The sequence below is a fragment of the Alligator sinensis genome, unplaced genomic scaffold (genome assembly GCF_000455745.1).
Source record: "Alligator sinensis unplaced genomic scaffold, ASM45574v1 scaffold73_1, whole genome shotgun sequence".
NCBI lineage: Eukaryota > Metazoa > Chordata > Crocodylia > Alligatoridae > Alligator > Alligator sinensis.
The window spans coordinates 3,330,431-3,347,243 of record NW_005841838.1 but is presented as its reverse complement, the minus strand read 5'-3'; the positions used below and the strand labels follow the sequence as shown (position 1 = coordinate 3,347,243).

Sequence of the window (16,813 nt, the reverse complement as noted above, 5' to 3'; positions counted from 1 at the left end):
GGGCAGGGCCCGGGGAAGCGCTTCCCCCGCTCGCGGCCGGACCCGTCTTGCTGCTGGGATCTTACGGACTAAAGCCAGGAGAGCCACCCACGCCCGAAGACGCTGCTGAATCCTTGCCAAGCCCCGAGAGATGTTGAGGGAAAGAAGGGGTCAAGGAGAAGTGTCAGATCCATCTCATTTCAAGCGTGGACAAAGCGACCAACGGTTGTTTGGTTTAAAAAAATATATATTTTGAAATAATCTTTCTCTCTGTGATTTATTCTGAAGTTGTTGGGACTGGACTAGGACTCCAGGCCGGTTTTTAACTACTGTAACCCCCCCTGGTGGAAGGACACCTATATAATTTAGTACAGATTTTTGGTTTACAACATCTGTGTGCGTTCAACTTTCCTCCTCTTGAACCATTCAGCAGTTTTAAAGGTGCCCTTCAGCCTGCCGAGAGCCGCCTGCTACTGCCTTTTTCGGATACGCTGCAGGACTTGCGAGGGTTTACCCGACAGATTCAGACACAACGCTTTCACTAACGCTGCCTGTCTTTTAGAGGCCTGCTCCATGTTTGGAGATATCCAGTAAGACTATTACACAGCCCTCTCTAATTCAGATGGCTGCCACGTACTAAAGACACTTTTCTCTTAGCACCGTCAGGAATAGATGATCGACAGAAACAGTTTATTCACTGGGTTTGTTAAGAGCTCTTTCTCAAAGCATATTCAATGTGCCTCGCTTTAAAACAGATGCATATGAGTCTAAGTTTGAAGGAAGCTCCTACTGCATTTTGTAAGTCCTCAGTTATCCTGATTGCAGCCTAGGATCCCTGCATCATCTTAGGTAGGTTTAGATACTGTTTAAGGATATAGTGGAATGGTCACAATCTTTTACTTACAAGCTCCACAAAACTGGAAAGTAGCAGATTTTATTCACTTTCATGCACATCAAACCCCATTAGTCTGTCATGTACCAAACAGGCCTGATCATCTTCTTAATGAACTGCCTTTTAGTTTGCCATATGAAGTATTTATAATGCATCTTCAAGTCCAGTCTGATCTCAGTTTCTAGGTTCTGAGGTTTTCTGTCAGTTAATCTAGAGCAGTGCTCAAGTGGGAAAAAGAAAGACGCTGTGGACTTGTATTTCTCATAACAGCCCCTCAAGAGAGACATCTTCACAGACAGAATGTGGCATTAATCCATGCAGTGTGGGAGTGGTTTTGACCCTTACTAGGAAAGAAAAATGGGTTTAGTGGACCATATAGTCCTATCCTTAGGTTGGTTGTACAACTGCCTTTCAAAATACATTTGCATGGCAGCGTAAATGCCAAAATAAGGAGTGCAGCATGTATTTGGATATTCCTCATCTTTATCAAGAGAAACAAATAAAGTACATACAAGATACATGTTAAAACCTCCAAAGCATTCACTATTACAAGCTGATACATTTTATGCAAAGACTTGAGCTGTCACTAGGGTGGCACTATGACTGGAGAACTGCTGATATGGTTGTATCATCATTTTCACTTTAATTTTTTAAGTTGGAGTGTAAATGCTATTGTGGATACCAAGTTGTTGAAGGAGGGTTCACTACTCATGGTGATCAATGGCATTTTTACAGATTTCTCTGTCAGCTGTGTGCTAAGTGGAGTTTGTTTCAGAAGAACCATAAACCAGCGTGCTAACTAGATAACCACAAAAAAGCCCAAGGTGAAACTTGGGAGTGCAATGGATATACTTAGAGGATGATTAATTTTGAGGAAGAATACTGACTGATGATGGTATTCTTTTAGTTGGAAATGGCAAACTGTTCCTGACCTGCAGCCCCATAAAGCACTTGTTATAGGCAACTAAACAATATTGTTTCCCAGGTCTTTAGTACATTAGTGCATGTAAGGACGTGCTTATTATATGTAGTGACTTAGGTCACTGTTGAAGGCAGTTGGACAGTGTTGGGAAACCAGAATTCTGCAGCTAAACTCTCAGTATACTTCAATCATTTTTTCCTTCAGTATTACTTACCTTAGTGACTGAAAATTCTGTCTTTGGATATACCAGCTTTTACTAAGTGCACCTTTTTATTCCCCTTTCTCTGTCACTGTAGTACCACACTTAAAAGTATGGCAATGCAGAGAATGTGAAACTTTGCTATAGAATCATATGGATCTCAGAGAGAAAAGGGGAAACTTAAGACACTGCATAAGGGACCTCCCACCCATGGATAACTTCTAATCTGCATGCTTTTGTTGGTGTTTTACTAATTTCTGTGGTTTCAATAGTATGGTTTCAATACTACTATATTACTTTTGTTGAAAGCTTGAATGTTTGGGAGGGAGAGAGAGAGATGATTCATCAGAAAATAAGTGTCTGAATTCTGAGAAAATAGATCTTGCTGGCTGGGATTCAAGGGAGAGCCTGATAACTTGAATTCATTCAATAGAAGGAGTGCTACTTCAGTGACTGGGAAAAACATGTCATTATGCCTCACCAATCTGCCCGTTGAGTTTCCTGAGCTGGCTTAATGATGGTGCCTACAAGCCACGCAAGACCTCACATTTTGGGTGTGAAATTAAAATACAACCCTCTGGCAGAGTAGAGGTAGTGCTCGCAGAGATCTTCAGCGGAGGCTAATAGAACACCGACTAAATATTAAGCAGATGAGTCATATATAATATAAACACGTATATAACTTGTAGGTTCATTTAACATACTGGGTTTTTGCACAGTAAAAGGTCACAGATGGTAAGCGTCGGCAGTCTTAAACTTCTCATACAAATACTCCAGCTACTTTAAGAAGATTGAAGGACATGAAAATGTGGGACCTTGGCCCCATAGAGAAAGTAATCTTCCAGATGAAGACAGCCCCAATATACATAATTTTGGACTCGTGCCTTTGCTGTTCTCAGTATATGAACAAAAGAAGAGACAGTGGGTACATCTACACATTCATGAATGCACTTGTAGTTAACCAAGTACTAAATCAACGCACAGTAACTTGCACTACCGCTCAGTAGCACCAGTGCATGGCTTTTTAGTGATGCTTACTGTGCAGTAGCCTAATCTTACTGCACAGTAGTGTATTAGCACAGTTTTTGCCTGGCACGCTACTGCACAGTGTTATTAGGTTGCTGTACAGTTAGCATCTCATGTACATGCACACCCAGTCTCTCTGTACATCCATAAGGAGATTGTTAAAGAGGGATAGGGACAATTTGGATTGAACATAAAATACAAGTGAAAGCCACAGCAACCTCGGGAGCAAAAGAGCCTAACTGAAGATTTCCGGGTGGGCCCTCCCACTGCTTGTGACAACTCCCTTGGCATACATCTGAAGTGGATTTATTGCAAGTCCAGGGAAGTTTATGCCCTAATACAGTATTGGCCTTCATTTCACCAACACAATTAACAAGTTGTCTTGGGGTGAGAGAATGTCATAAATTACTTTTTGTGTGTGTGTGTCTAACATACTGCATATGTAGCTATATTTGTTTAGGAAAACATGACAATAGGGAAACATAGGACTCAGAGAAAATATGGCTCCTTATTTAGGGTATGCAACCTTGTAACTAGGTACTTCCAAGACTGAAAATGCAATATATTGCAGCTCACATATGAGAAGTACTGCAAAAAAATCTTTGTGGGGAAGCTTGCAGGGTGCCTGGCAGCTGTAACAAGTAGGATTTATTTGAACTAGGAATTAAGTTAAGAGAGTCCTCTTTCAACATACTTTTCTCATATGGAAAAGTCCATTGGAATTCAGAGATTTTGAGATTCTATTGTGCTGTGCAGTTAACCTATACACTCTTTTGTTCTATAAAAAAAAAATTATAACTTGTACCATCATGCAGCATCCAAACAGCTTTAGTGTAACAGATGTGGTAGAAAAAGCTGCAGCTGTCACAAATTGGAGAAAAAAAAGCTGGACACTTGCATCTTTTATGTGGTGTCAGAATCTTCCTTTAAGGGCTCTAAAATCAAGATTCCCATGAATATTGAGTACTATTCAGTATGAGAACAAGTGTAGGAAAACCACTAGGAGGCAAATGGGAAACAGAAATACTGAATACCATCAAATGCAGAAGAGAGCTAATACTGATAAGGCAAGTAACCCACATGAGACTGAGGCTAAGTCTGTATTGCCTCACTGCTGAGCATGGACCCATTGCTGAGACACAAGCTGCACTATGTATGTGTCTAGCATAGTTTAGAGGGGGCCTGAGCTTGCACCCCAGTTTCTCTAAGACAGAGAACCTGAGAGTAGCACTGGAGCATGCTAGTGACTGTTCTTGAACTGATAATGGGAGGTTCAGGTGTGGAACAGAGAAGAGCAAAAGGCTGATATCAGTATAGATCATTTCAAATTTATAACTATAGTTCAAAAGAAATTTAGAAGAAGGGATAGTTAAATGCTAAGTTAACAGGCCTTGTGTGTCCATCATACTATAATGGAAAATTCAGTAATTGCAAACTGACATCTGGACTAAAGACTACCAGCAGATGGCTTCTGTCAACACAAGGAATTAAAAATTTAAGGTATTTACCCTTTAAAAACAAAACCAAACCAAAAAAGCTAACAGACTTGTCTGCAAGTATAATGGTCTTGCTCTACCCTATTACAAAAAAGGCATGGGGGTAAATTCAGCACTGGAGTGTGCAGGATGGAACAAAGTAGCCACAGTTAGTAATGGGAAAAGCAAAGTGCTATCTGGACTGTTCAATTTCCCATTTGGAGTCGTGTGAAGCACAAGTGCCCCTTTGGTGAAGTCACTGTGGCCTCTTGTTCAGACAGGAGATATTAAAAGGAAATGAGAGTCCATTTGATAGAAACCTAATTTAATTGGTTAATAAATTCCTCATGTTAGTTGTACCAGTTCAGAATCAAGATGCGACAGAACAGATCATCAACAATAGGCTGCTTGTCCTCAGTTAAGTTTTAGGTCCAGTCATATGCTACAAGTAATTCCCAGCCCTGAAAGAATTATGGAATAAAATATTTGTAGTGGAAAAATTTGGTCCTTTTAGTTCATGGCTGGCTATTGTGCAGTTAGAGATATATTTTTTTTACTCTTGTTCTTGACAGTTGATATGTAAACGTTATGATAGCTGAAAGCAAAACAATTAATCTTCAGAAACTTTAGTCTTTGCTCATAGCCAAATTAAAGTTATCAATTTGAAAACTTTAAGGCTGTGAACATAATGTATTAGATTCCTTACAATCTACAAGAGCACGTGCCAAAATTAGAACAATATCAGCTTTCATTTTTACTGCATTAAATGCATTTCTCTCAATAGCGACTTTTTCTACTGTTGTTTGCTGGCTGCTTAGGTGGAACAACAAAAAAGTCATGCTAGCTGTTCCAGCACATTTGGAATAATAGTTTTAATAGACTGTAGTCTGTGTTGCATTGAGATCATTTGTTGACTTAAGCTGGGAGAATTTTATGACTATGACTAAAAGCAGTGCAACAAATGTCTTTTGCTTAGACTTTTTGGTAATATTCTACACAGGATTAGTTGGATGAGATTCACTTCAGTTTTCTGTCACCAGAGACCCTGTTAGAGCAGTTTAGGCATTCAAAATCTGTTTCCCATCTTACACTGGGAAAGGAAACACTGCTCCACCAAAATGTGGCAGAATACAACTGAGAAAGGGGGTGACAAGGTCATGCAAGGAGTCAGTCACTGGCTTGATGTGAACCCCCAAAAGTCTCCTTTGAAGCTTTTTTTGAATTACAGTTATCCCCCGCAATTTCCCTGCCCCACCTGCAGTGAAACTGGCATTAACCTGTTCCTCAATGTTACTGTAACTATGCTAGTGGGCTCTAAATTCAGTCCTGTATAATTCTTAACTGGAACTAGAAACCAGTGTACAAAATGTTGTGGGCGAAAGGGATCCAGATTGCTTATGAAAATGGAAAATACTGTTCCCAGAAGAACCATCCCCCCGTAAGAAACTTTAGTTCCTCTTAACCGTTTGTTTTGTCCGCGATCAGTAGGGGTGCACCGATAGAAAATTTTGGAGTTGATACCGATAGCTGAATTTAAGGAGGAATATCGACTGATACTGATCCAATTTCTGATACAGCTGCATGCAGCTGGTAAGTCTGGTGTGGTGGAAGGGGAAAGGGGAGGGAAGGGGCATGGGGGTGCAGATCAAGGTCCCGTGGTGAGGGACAGAATGGGGCTGGGGCTGGGGTAGGTGTTGCTCAGCTGAGGCGGGGCACAGCGTGGGATGGAGCCACAGCTTGTCCGGAGGGGTGTGGGGGGGAGGTGCAGCTCTTGTTGCTGCATGCACCCTGGGAGAGCACGGGGCGGGGGGGGCGTGTGCCCCAGATCTGCACAGGGCAGTGTGGGCTGCAGCCACCCCCTCAAAAAAAAAAATCTCGCTGTAGCCACCCCATAGCCCCCCGCTGTCTCCTGCCTCATGCAGATCCAGGGGCACATGCCCCCCATGCCCTCCCAGACAAACGGTTGGAGCAGCGGAGGGAGTCACCAGATGAGTGGACAAGCCGCCGAACAAGCTGTGTGCAGCGGCAGGAGCTGCCCACCCTCCCTTCCCATGCCCCCGGACAAGGCACAGCTCTGTCACACACCCAGCCGTGTCCCAGCTGGGCAGCACCTACCCCAGCCCTGCTCCCTCCCTCACCGTGGGGCCTTGATCTGCCCCCCCCATACTCCTCCTCTTCCACCACACCAGACTTACCAGCTGCTCGAAGCTCTCCACGCTGCCGGCTGTGCTTCTCACTGCTTATGTGTTGCACTGCATGCACAGGCCATTTATCGTGCAAATTATTGGCCACTTCAGACCGATTTCTGATATAGACAATTTTCTTTATATCGGTACCAATCCAATATTGGACCGATGCATTGGTGCACCTTTAGTGATCAGTCTAGAGATTACTGCCTGTGTTGTTACTCTCCTATACAAACCAGAAATGTGAGGAGCAGAAATAACTAGATTTCTTTCAAAGACAGGAAGGAATTTGAAAGAGTGCTGAGGATCACTTGAATACCAGAAAAGAATGTTACAACACGTAGGGATACTACTTAGAGCGAATTGTTAGTATAACCTGACTGACCTGCCGTGGAACTCAAATGCCTAGTAGAACTTGTTCTATCCTTGCAGACATTTTCTTCAATGTACACAGTATGTTAAGGAAAAGTAAGCAAATCAGTATTTTAACAAGTACACTACTACCTTAATCACTGTGTATACTGAAATAGTAGAAGGTATTTGGACTGGTATCTACTTAAAATGGTAATATGAATTGACCAGAAAACTACATGTTGAAATAATACAGAATATACACTAAGGATATAATTTAACTCTCTCATATAGCATTTAAAAGTGCATGTGACAAATGTTTTGCAGGAGATGAAAATTTACTAAGAAAATTACTAGGCTACAATAATAGCTTGTGAAAAAAATCAAAATCAATGGAACAACTCATTAATTCTTTCATATCACTTTACTAATAGATGTTCTTGAACAACATGTGTCTTGTAAATTTAACCATTCTGTTTGACCTTTTTTTATGTGGTATCCTTTGTTCCTGCTAGTAACTTTGTAAAGACATGTGGTTCCTTTTCTGAATATAAATTTAAGAGGCATGTGCTGGTGGTGTCATGGCTGAGTTGTGATATGTGGAAATTCTAGGATTGATTTAAAGACAGAATTCTTAAGTTTCATGAGGGTGCAGTTACTCCATCTTTATCGTTGACTGAAGTTGAAGGTAAACAACATCTTATGGGAATAAGCCTAAAATAATTACCTTTTCCCTACCTATTTTTTATTCCTTTCAGTGCACATACAAATAAGGTAACTCCAGTAGAGTTCCAGTAGAGTGCTACAATCCTTGCACTAGCTCTGCATTTTGGATGGCCTTCATAGAAACCATGTTAGATGTTACTAAAGATGGATAAGCCATTTGGAGCTACATCCTGGCTGATTTTACTTGTGCAAATCATGTGTAGCCAGCTGGTTCTTTAAATTATATTTTTGCATGTCACATTTGACACTACATTTGGTGTGAAAAACTATAAAGAACCCCCCCCCCCTTTTTTTTTTTAAACCAAGATCCTCTCAGAGGTCTTGGAATACTATATTTTCTTGCATACAACACCCTCCTTCCCCTCTGCAAATAAGACATGTACCTTGTTTTGGGGAAGGCAGAATGAAGCAGAGAAGATTTTTCCCGAGTTAGGTTGTATAGACAGACCCTGATGTTCAGCTGACTCATCCTTCCTTTCCTACTTAACTGAAAGCTGAAAACCTAGATGCTGCTGAAGACTAGTTGCCATGGGTAGATCTCCGATTTTTAAAAGAAGTAAAGAGTCTGCAGAGCTGTGAAATAGCAGGAGAGAGACCAGAAGCATCTAAGCAGACAGCAACATTTCCGTAAGATTAGTGGAACATCAAGACTGTTAGAAAGGAAATATGATCTTTACTTGTGGAATGAAGAACAATGAGCCATTAAGTCAATTGACTCTCTCAGTTGCCTGAATAATGATGCCGCTGCTGCTCCATTGTGGAGCCAGAATCAAGCAGGGTGATTCTATTTTGAGCAGGAAATTAGCTTCCTGGTTTAAGATAGGCATCCCAATGTTAGGCATCTTATTTTTGGGGAAAAGGTATGTGTGGTATATGAGTAAATACAGTATTAGAAATCAAAGGTATACATTTTTTTAAACTGGAAAAATGTTTGAGGTAATGTATACAAAATTACTCACAATTTTTTATATAATGATATGGAGCGCCTGCTTTTACCTTCTGATAGCCAAATTGTTACCTTTGCCCCTAAATTTTGTTTGGGTACTTAATTGCATTTTAAATCCTAGCAGCAAAGGAATATCATTTAGTGTTCACTAGGCTTACTTTAGCTTTTATATTTTAGCTTCATTCATTAAGTATATGCCTGACAATAAAGGAACTCCAGTAGCGATCCTCCAGTAGAGTAGAATTAACATCTACTTCCCTCCCTGACAGGGTACTAGCTTATGATTTTCTAATAGTGTGTACTGATATTTTTTCTACTTATTCAGTCCTTAATAACTCGATGACCTCTTTTGCTACTGTCACAGAGGCACATGAGGGGAGATATGGAGCAGGTTTAAGTTCAATTCTAAACTTATTCATACAGCAACAACTGACAGAGAAATAAATCCTCAAAGTGGAGGGCAAAACAAACAATTAACTACAGGGATTTCAGTGTTCTGCATTATTTTATTTTGCAAAATTGCTGCCCAGGAATAACTGGAACCTTGTTTGACTATGCCCTCCTGAACTCAGGTTCCTACAAATGTAAAACCTGTTTCTATTCAAGGGAACAGAGATTAAGATGTCTTTTTCATTAACAGTGTTAGAAAGCGGTAAGACTGTATAATTCCTAAGTTTACCTGCCTGTAGTCAGCCTCCTGTTTTCATTTGTTCAACCTGCAAATCTGGATCAGCTGTCCTACTCATTCTCCAGTGCGGATTTCCCTGTCTGATCATGACTTTTTCAATACACTTGCTGACTCCTTTCTCCTCTATTTAGTCTTTAATAAACCTTATAGTCTCACTGTTAATTTGTTTTGCCTATGTGTTTGCTGTAGTCTTCTTTCACTACATGCTAAATTGTAGGTCAGAGAAAGTCTTTTGAATTGTGTGTGTGGGTGCATGTATGCCTCTGTGTGTGTTGTACGTTGCATAATGCAAATCTGAACTCTGATTGGGACCCTGTACACTACAATGATATAAAAATAAAAGTAATGTTAATACCCTTCCTGGTGTGTGGTAAAAGAGGGAGAAAAACAGTACTTAAAACAGAAGCTGCAAAAACCAAACTACTTGTTTAGTGAAGACCAAGCCTGCAAATGGGAACTAAATGGGGAGGAAGAGAAAAGGAGGAGGGAGGGCTAGGAGCCTGATTAATGGGGCCAGGCAACCACTCTGGCAGCCAGACAGCGTGAATGGCTTCACAGTTACACCTCAATATGAAGCTAGGCTGAACCAATAATACAATAAGGGGAAGTTAAGGGCATCAACTTCCAATATGAGCATTATCTACTCTCTACGCTGGAGGGAGAGAATATAAACTACTGTATTTTGCTTCTCAGCCACAGAAGCCCGCAACGCTTAAAAGTCAAGTACAGGCACTAGCGTAACTGAGGAAGGCAACCTGGACAGCAGCACAGAGCTGCCTTTGGGATAGGGGACAGAAAAATACGCTGGCAACTGGCCATGCTGCTGGACAGCAGCACAGCAGCCAGTACTGCCCCATGCACCAGAGCTACCCAGGATGTGCAGCTGCCCTGCCATTACTCTGAATGCAGGTCAGAGTAAAGCAGGGTCTTTCAGATGAGATAAAACACCTTTTTTAGAAACACCAACCCCCCCCCCCAAACAAAACAAAAAAACCCCCCAAACCAGAAATGAATGATTCAAGGGTTGTATTTTTCAAGTGACTCATCTCTTAAGATTTGAAACTCTGCAAGAGTTCTTACGGATGAAGTTCTTGTGAGAAGGACGGAGTACAGGGACTCCTCCACAGTGCTCAAGCAGTGAGCTCTCACAAGCAGGCTCAGAGTAGTTTGATTCTTGCAAATGTTTTAATGAAATGCTCCAGTTTGAAGCTGGGTGCTTCAGGTCAGATGTACTTGTTGCACTCTTGGGCCGGGCTGTTATTTTAATAGGCGTCATCCTTCCGTTGGCTCGCTGTCAGATGCCTGTGGGAAGAGAAGCCAGTCCCAACAAGTAGTCCCAAGCTAGAGCCAACAGGCAAAAGGGGAGCTGACCTGGACAGAGAAACAAAGCACCTCCAGACTCTTTATTTGTCATTTGGACTAAAAACTTATCCACAACACTTGCCTTGCATCAGGATTCGAGCAGATGCAGGATCTGCTCCATTCTGCTGTTTGCAAGGAAGGAGGATAATGGTATTGTCTGTACAAGGAGTGGCCAAACTGGCCCATGCGCTGCAAACACTTTTAAATGTGGCTTCTGAAATAAGAGTGGTGAACTGACTGTGGACTATGAACAGTTTAGTGTCCCGTAGCTTTCAGCTGGGTCAAGATTTTGGTCTATAGTTAGAAGAGTTTGGAAGTTTGACCACCCTTGGTCAAACTCTGAGGCAGAACTAGATTTTGTCACTGATAAGTGAAAGTTCATCTGAAAGGTGTGCTAATGAAACTGCACTGGGATGATAGTTAGGCCAATGAATATGCTAATTTACCTTTCCCTAGTCACTCCTATGCAGTTCCAACATAAATAATGGTATGCACGCACCCAACCCCCCTGGTCATAATAAAAGGCTTGCTTTATTGAGTTATACAATACACATTTAGACTTCCTAAGGTGTATGTGAAATTTCAGGGTTTTGCTTTTTAATGATGCAAGCTTTGTTTCCTTGACAACCTAAATATAAGGATCTCCAGTTCTCTATACAGCTGAATCATAAAACACATCTAGTTACTGCAACTGTATCAACAAGATCCTCAGATCCTGATACAGCCTGGAATGGGAGCACCAAAACACAAGTCTAGCACCAGGAGCCAGCTGTCCTTTCTGAGTTCTGAAACTGAAAATGAAGGGTATTGCACCTCAAACAAGTTGAAACACTTGGTGACTTTATAGTTGCTGTGTTATTGGAGGACTTTGAAAAGTCTTTGAAGGACTTTGAAAAGTCAGTAGAAGTGAGTGAGCAGCTCTCTCCCCTCTCTTGTAAGACTGTTGACACAAAATGGACTCACACCTCCAAACCTTTGGTCTCAGTTCTGCCACGCTGTGCATGGCTGGTCCAAAGCTCAGCCCTTCTCTTGTAACAAGTGCTCCTTAGCAATGCAAGTGGAGGTTCCCGTTACTTCTAAAAGCCTGAGCACCCAGGGCTGTAGTACATCCAGCCTATTTGTATATTGTAAGCTACGCTACATGCTTTTACACCACTGTACCATGCACATATTGGATGGGAGATTCAACTATGCAGGAGATGGACTCTAGGAAACTACTTTTCTGAAGATCTCCCTAAATTATGCTTCCTTTAGCAACTCTGAGCTCAATTCAGTAAAACCAGACTTGCAAGTGAAAACAAAAAGTACTTTTAGGCTGCTGACAGATGTGTGTGTGTATTGGGAGGTGCAATTCCCGCCCCCCCAAACACTCCCCATCTGCTTTACCAGAAGCAGCAGTGCATTAGTTCAAGCTGGCTCTAAACCGTCTTTTTAGATTAGGCACTTCAGCAAGGCTTTTTGGTGCTTTTATGTAAAGCTGATTCAATCAGCTATTAGAAAAAATCACCAGAAACACCCTGCTGAAGCACCCAATCGATACAAATGTTGGGTGAGGTGGATTAAGTTAATATGATGCCTCTTCTTGGGCATGTACTGGGCTTGGCATGGGAGCATGCTGAGTTTAAAGTAAATTGCTGGTTTTGGGGTGGTTTTTATTTTTATTTTTTACATCTTTAAACAGCCTTAGTTTCTCTCTCATGGTAGTGTATTAACTGTCCCAAGGAATTGTTATGGTGTGGTAAAAAAAGACAGACCATTTCTATTTAGGTTCTTACATAGCCCTTGCCACCATACTGTCTGAGCATCAAAACAAGTTTTGAACTTACGTCTCCATACAAAGACCAGAACAGTGGGAGAAGAAAAGCTGCTGCTAAGTTTGGTGCCTTGGACTACCATCTTACTACTCTCTATCTTGGCTCCCATCTTAATAAGACATTGACTGGGGATAAAATCTAGGTCTGCCTCACAGTTGTGTGGAGCACTGTTACCAAGTCAGACCATTTCAAATCAGATCTTGATACAGGGTCACCTAGGTGTTGCTTGTGAATGTTCTATGCATAGGGCTAAAAGAGTTAACATAGTAAATAGTGTGAGAGTATTGCTGTAGCTGTGATGATCTGGGAATTATGCAAGAGGTAAGGATTTATTTGAGTGCTGTTTTTTGGACCAACAGCATGGTTGGCATTGTTAGACCAACATTCAAAAGCTCGTCTCTCCCAACCATGCAGCTGAGTCCACAACAACATCCTTGCCTCTCAATATATAAATATACATTTAGCATATACATCAAGTACCCAAGTTCTAAGTTTCCTGGGAACTGAATAGGTATAAGGAAACCTATGGAAGAGGGGATGTAGCATTATTTGGTAATGCTGTAATTTCATCTGGTAAATTACATTCCGACTGTAACATTTATGTACTAGAGAAGAGTATATAAAATATACAAGTATATACTATAGAAAAGTAGTATAGAACAGTGTTTCCCAACCTTTTCCAGCCCACTTACATTTATACAAATTTTCCATGGCACACCTGTTAAGGCATTCCCCATCCTCATACCTATCGTAGTTCATTGCCATAGTAAAATTCCGTGGCACACCTGTTCATTTCTGATGGCACACTTGTGCTGCGGCACACTGGCTGGGAAACACCAGTATAGAAGTTTTTAGCAGGATGCTTATCACCTCTAACTGCAATAACTCTTTAGACAGAGTGCTATTGATACATTGCTGCACACAGGGTTTACATACAAGGTCTAAGTCAGTGTCAAACACATGCACTGTCTTGATCTGGAGGTGGGGCGGCAGGGAGGGGCTGTGCTTTCATTAGAGCCGAATGAGAGCTGCTCCAATCAAAGAGTCCGCAGCACCTCGTGTATTCAGCATCCTGCACTTCAAAACAGCAGTAGGTGCACTTTAAAGCTCGTTCAATGAGCTTTGGTTGAAGCACCCCCACCATCATTTTGAAGCACAGGGATTTTGAATACACGAGATGTGGAGGCTGCTGGACCATGCTAATTAGCATGCTCCAGTAGACTCGATTAATCAAGTCTTTTCCAATGTGCTGTAATTACAGTATGTTGGAGCAAAGTCCCCACACATTTACATGCACTCATGGCCTATAGGCCAGATTTGGCCCCCTGGGCCAGGTCATCCAGGTGGCAGACTTTTGATTTGACTGTAGCTGAGATGGGGGACCTTTTTGTGATGGCAGCCAAGTGCCTGAGTAAGACCCCCAATGCTGGAGCCTGAACAGCATTGCAGCTTGTTCCCATGACTGCAGCCAGTTATTAGTAGTTACAGTAGCTTAGCAGCCAGGCCTGCAGTAGTGTCTCCCACACTCAAGACAGACACAGTTGCGCATGCACCCATGTCACGAGTATTGTCGGTCAGCAGCTAGGGGTGCAGGGTCCCAGAAGCCAGAACCCCTGCGCCGATCTCAACAGCTGGCAGGCTTTGTGGCCGCAGCAGGGGCTACCACCCTGCAGCTTTGCACCTTAACACACACGGTGTCAGCCATGTCATGAGTTTTGCTTGTCTGCAGCTTGAGGTGCAGTTGCCCCCCAAACCCCTGCACCAATCTTCTTGAAACTTGGCAGGCTTTGTGGCCTGAGCAGGGGCCACCACCCCTGCAGTTTTCATCCTGCTGCACCTTAACACACACAGGGTCATCTATGTCACGAGTTTTGCCTGTCAGCAGCTTGAGGTACAGTTCCCCACAAACCCCTGCACCAATCTTCTTGAAACTTCTCAGGCTTTGTGGCTTCACCAGGGGCTACCACCCCTGCAGTTTTCACCCCACTATGGTGTAACACAGATGTGACATGAGTTTTGCTTTTAAGAATTTGGGGTACGGTTTCCCCCAACCCCTGTACTGATCTTGAAACTTGGCAGGCTTCATGCGCTCAGCAGAGGCTACCACCTCTGCACATTTCATCCAAATCAGACAAAAAACAACAAAGTTATAGATATTTCACTGATTCCCCATTATACCCTATGACTGGATCTCCAAGGCGGCTCCAAAGCTTCAGAGCCGCTTCGGCCGGATCGAAGCAGAAACCCGGCCCGGAGCTCCAGATCAGATCCCTGGCAACTGAAGCAGCCGGATCTGAAGCCGGATCGGATTGCTGCTGACTCGCACAGGCCTAGGAGTTATTCCCACAGCATGAAGTTTCCTGAATCCTTTGTCTTATGTGCTATTGACAATTTAGGCTCTAGCAGACTAGGAAATAAGATGAAAGCTTTGGCTAGCTTGGAAATAATCCATTCAGTTGAAAAAACTTATTTTACTTTTTTGTGGAAAATACACCCCTAACTTCGGTGCATGAAAAATAGAATGAAAATTTGTTTCAATTTCTTACAAACCAATGAACTTTATGCAGATGAAGGTACAAAGGTACAACATCAATATGAGCTGGATTCCAAATTTCTCTGTGATATGTCACAAGACACCATGAGATGTTGCACAAGAGCACTGAGTAAAATGAAGCTATTGTCATATAGATCAAGAAATCCTGTGATGTATCACAAGGTAGCAGACTTTTTGTGCCACCAATGTGTGTTTTTCTTTTAACTTTAAAGCATGTAGTCTTAGTTACAGTTTTGGGTAGTTACAGTGTTGTTCTGCTTTAATCTCATGCTACCACTGACTTCTAGAAAGTTCAGCCTAATCGTGCCGGAAAGACTTGCTGTTTGGCCTGCATTCTAAATTCTCAAATGCTTGGTGCAGCTGTTTCCTACAAGTATTCTGACTGGTTTGGCAGGATCCTTTACCAGTCTTTTCTGGTATGACTTCACTGCTCAGTTAACAACAGCAGGTGGCTTTATGGCCTGTGCATCAGGATTACCTTCATCCAGATCTGGGCATTCCTTCAGCCTTCCCCACATTAGTGTGTCCTCATAGTTCCAGTACTTGTCCATGTCTGCGGACATATCCCATGCTTCCTTGTGCTGACAGTTTCTCGGATTTTTCCTTAGTGCCTTATGGGCAAATAGATAATGTTCAGCACTTGTGATTTTTGTCTGTATCCTCAATGCAAAGTTCTCCGGTTCCAGCCTGAGTTAGAGACATCCTGGATTCTACCCTGTGCCCCAGCTGGGTAAGTTAGTCAGTCCTTAATGCACTTCAATATGATGACTTCTGTGTAGACAGTAGGGCTAGAGACAGACATTCATAAAGCCTGAGCCTGAATTGATTCAATCTTTTCAGGTTATTCTAAACTGCAGAGATTGACCTGATTTGCCAGTGATTAGCCATTCACTTTTGATTCAGGAAATACAGGCACATACCTGCAGTGGCTCAGTTTAGAAGCTGGGGGGCACTAGAACAGCCTTCCCTTCCCTTTTACAGTGCTGAACTGAGGCAGGGGGTGTAGCCAGGCCCAGGCAGGATGCCATGATTAGGGAGGGGTTTAAACCCCCATCCTGGCCTGCACAGTCCCCAGCTAGGGTGTGCCTGGAGGGGGAAGCAGTCCTCGCCAGGCTTTTCCCCCCTCTTTTCACTCAAGGGGCGGGGAGCATTGCCAGACCCTGGCCCCTGGCTAGCACCCTGAGGCAAGTGGGGAGGTATAGGGGAGGACTACTTGTGTGCAGTGCATGCATCTGTTGGTGATACTGAGTTTCCTCTCCCTGCTTCTACATACTGTCTGCAGCAAACTGACGGCACTCACTGGTTGCATTAATTGCAAATGAGGTCATTTCTCACACCTCGCTCTGTCCCCTGTTGAACACAGACAGCAAGCCAGCAGCCAGCTGGGAGCTTATAAGAACACAAAGCTTATCAGCTCATCAAGACTTATAAAAGAAAACAAATGCATTTCTCTCATTAGTTTCAAGATTTTTTATCTGCAGGGTGCATTTGCATTTGCAAGCCACTGGCTTCTAAGCTGACACTGTTTTGTTTGCCTTTGTTCCAGTGAAATTGGAGACACACACACAGACAATTCTCAGTGTTAGCAAGCACAGGGGGTGGAGGGGAAGGGCAGCATGGCCAGATGCTGGCTGGGGTCTGTGCCATTGGGGGCCCTGCCATGGGGGAGGGGTGGGAGAGGGGGGGCCCCGGT

At 42.7% G+C, this 16,813-nt stretch overlaps 1 protein-coding gene across 1 annotated transcript in view; it reads left to right on the top strand.

Moving 5' to 3' along the window:
* Window positions 1–7: 7 nt before the first annotated feature.
* Window positions 8–16,813, top strand: part of EMP2 (epithelial membrane protein 2) — a 40,842-nt gene continuing 24,036 nt past the window's right edge. The window contains exon 1 of the mRNA XM_025203236.1: window positions 8–204. The gene's annotated coding sequence lies outside the window, so the exon portion shown is untranslated. The remainder of the gene's footprint in view (window positions 205–16,813) is intronic.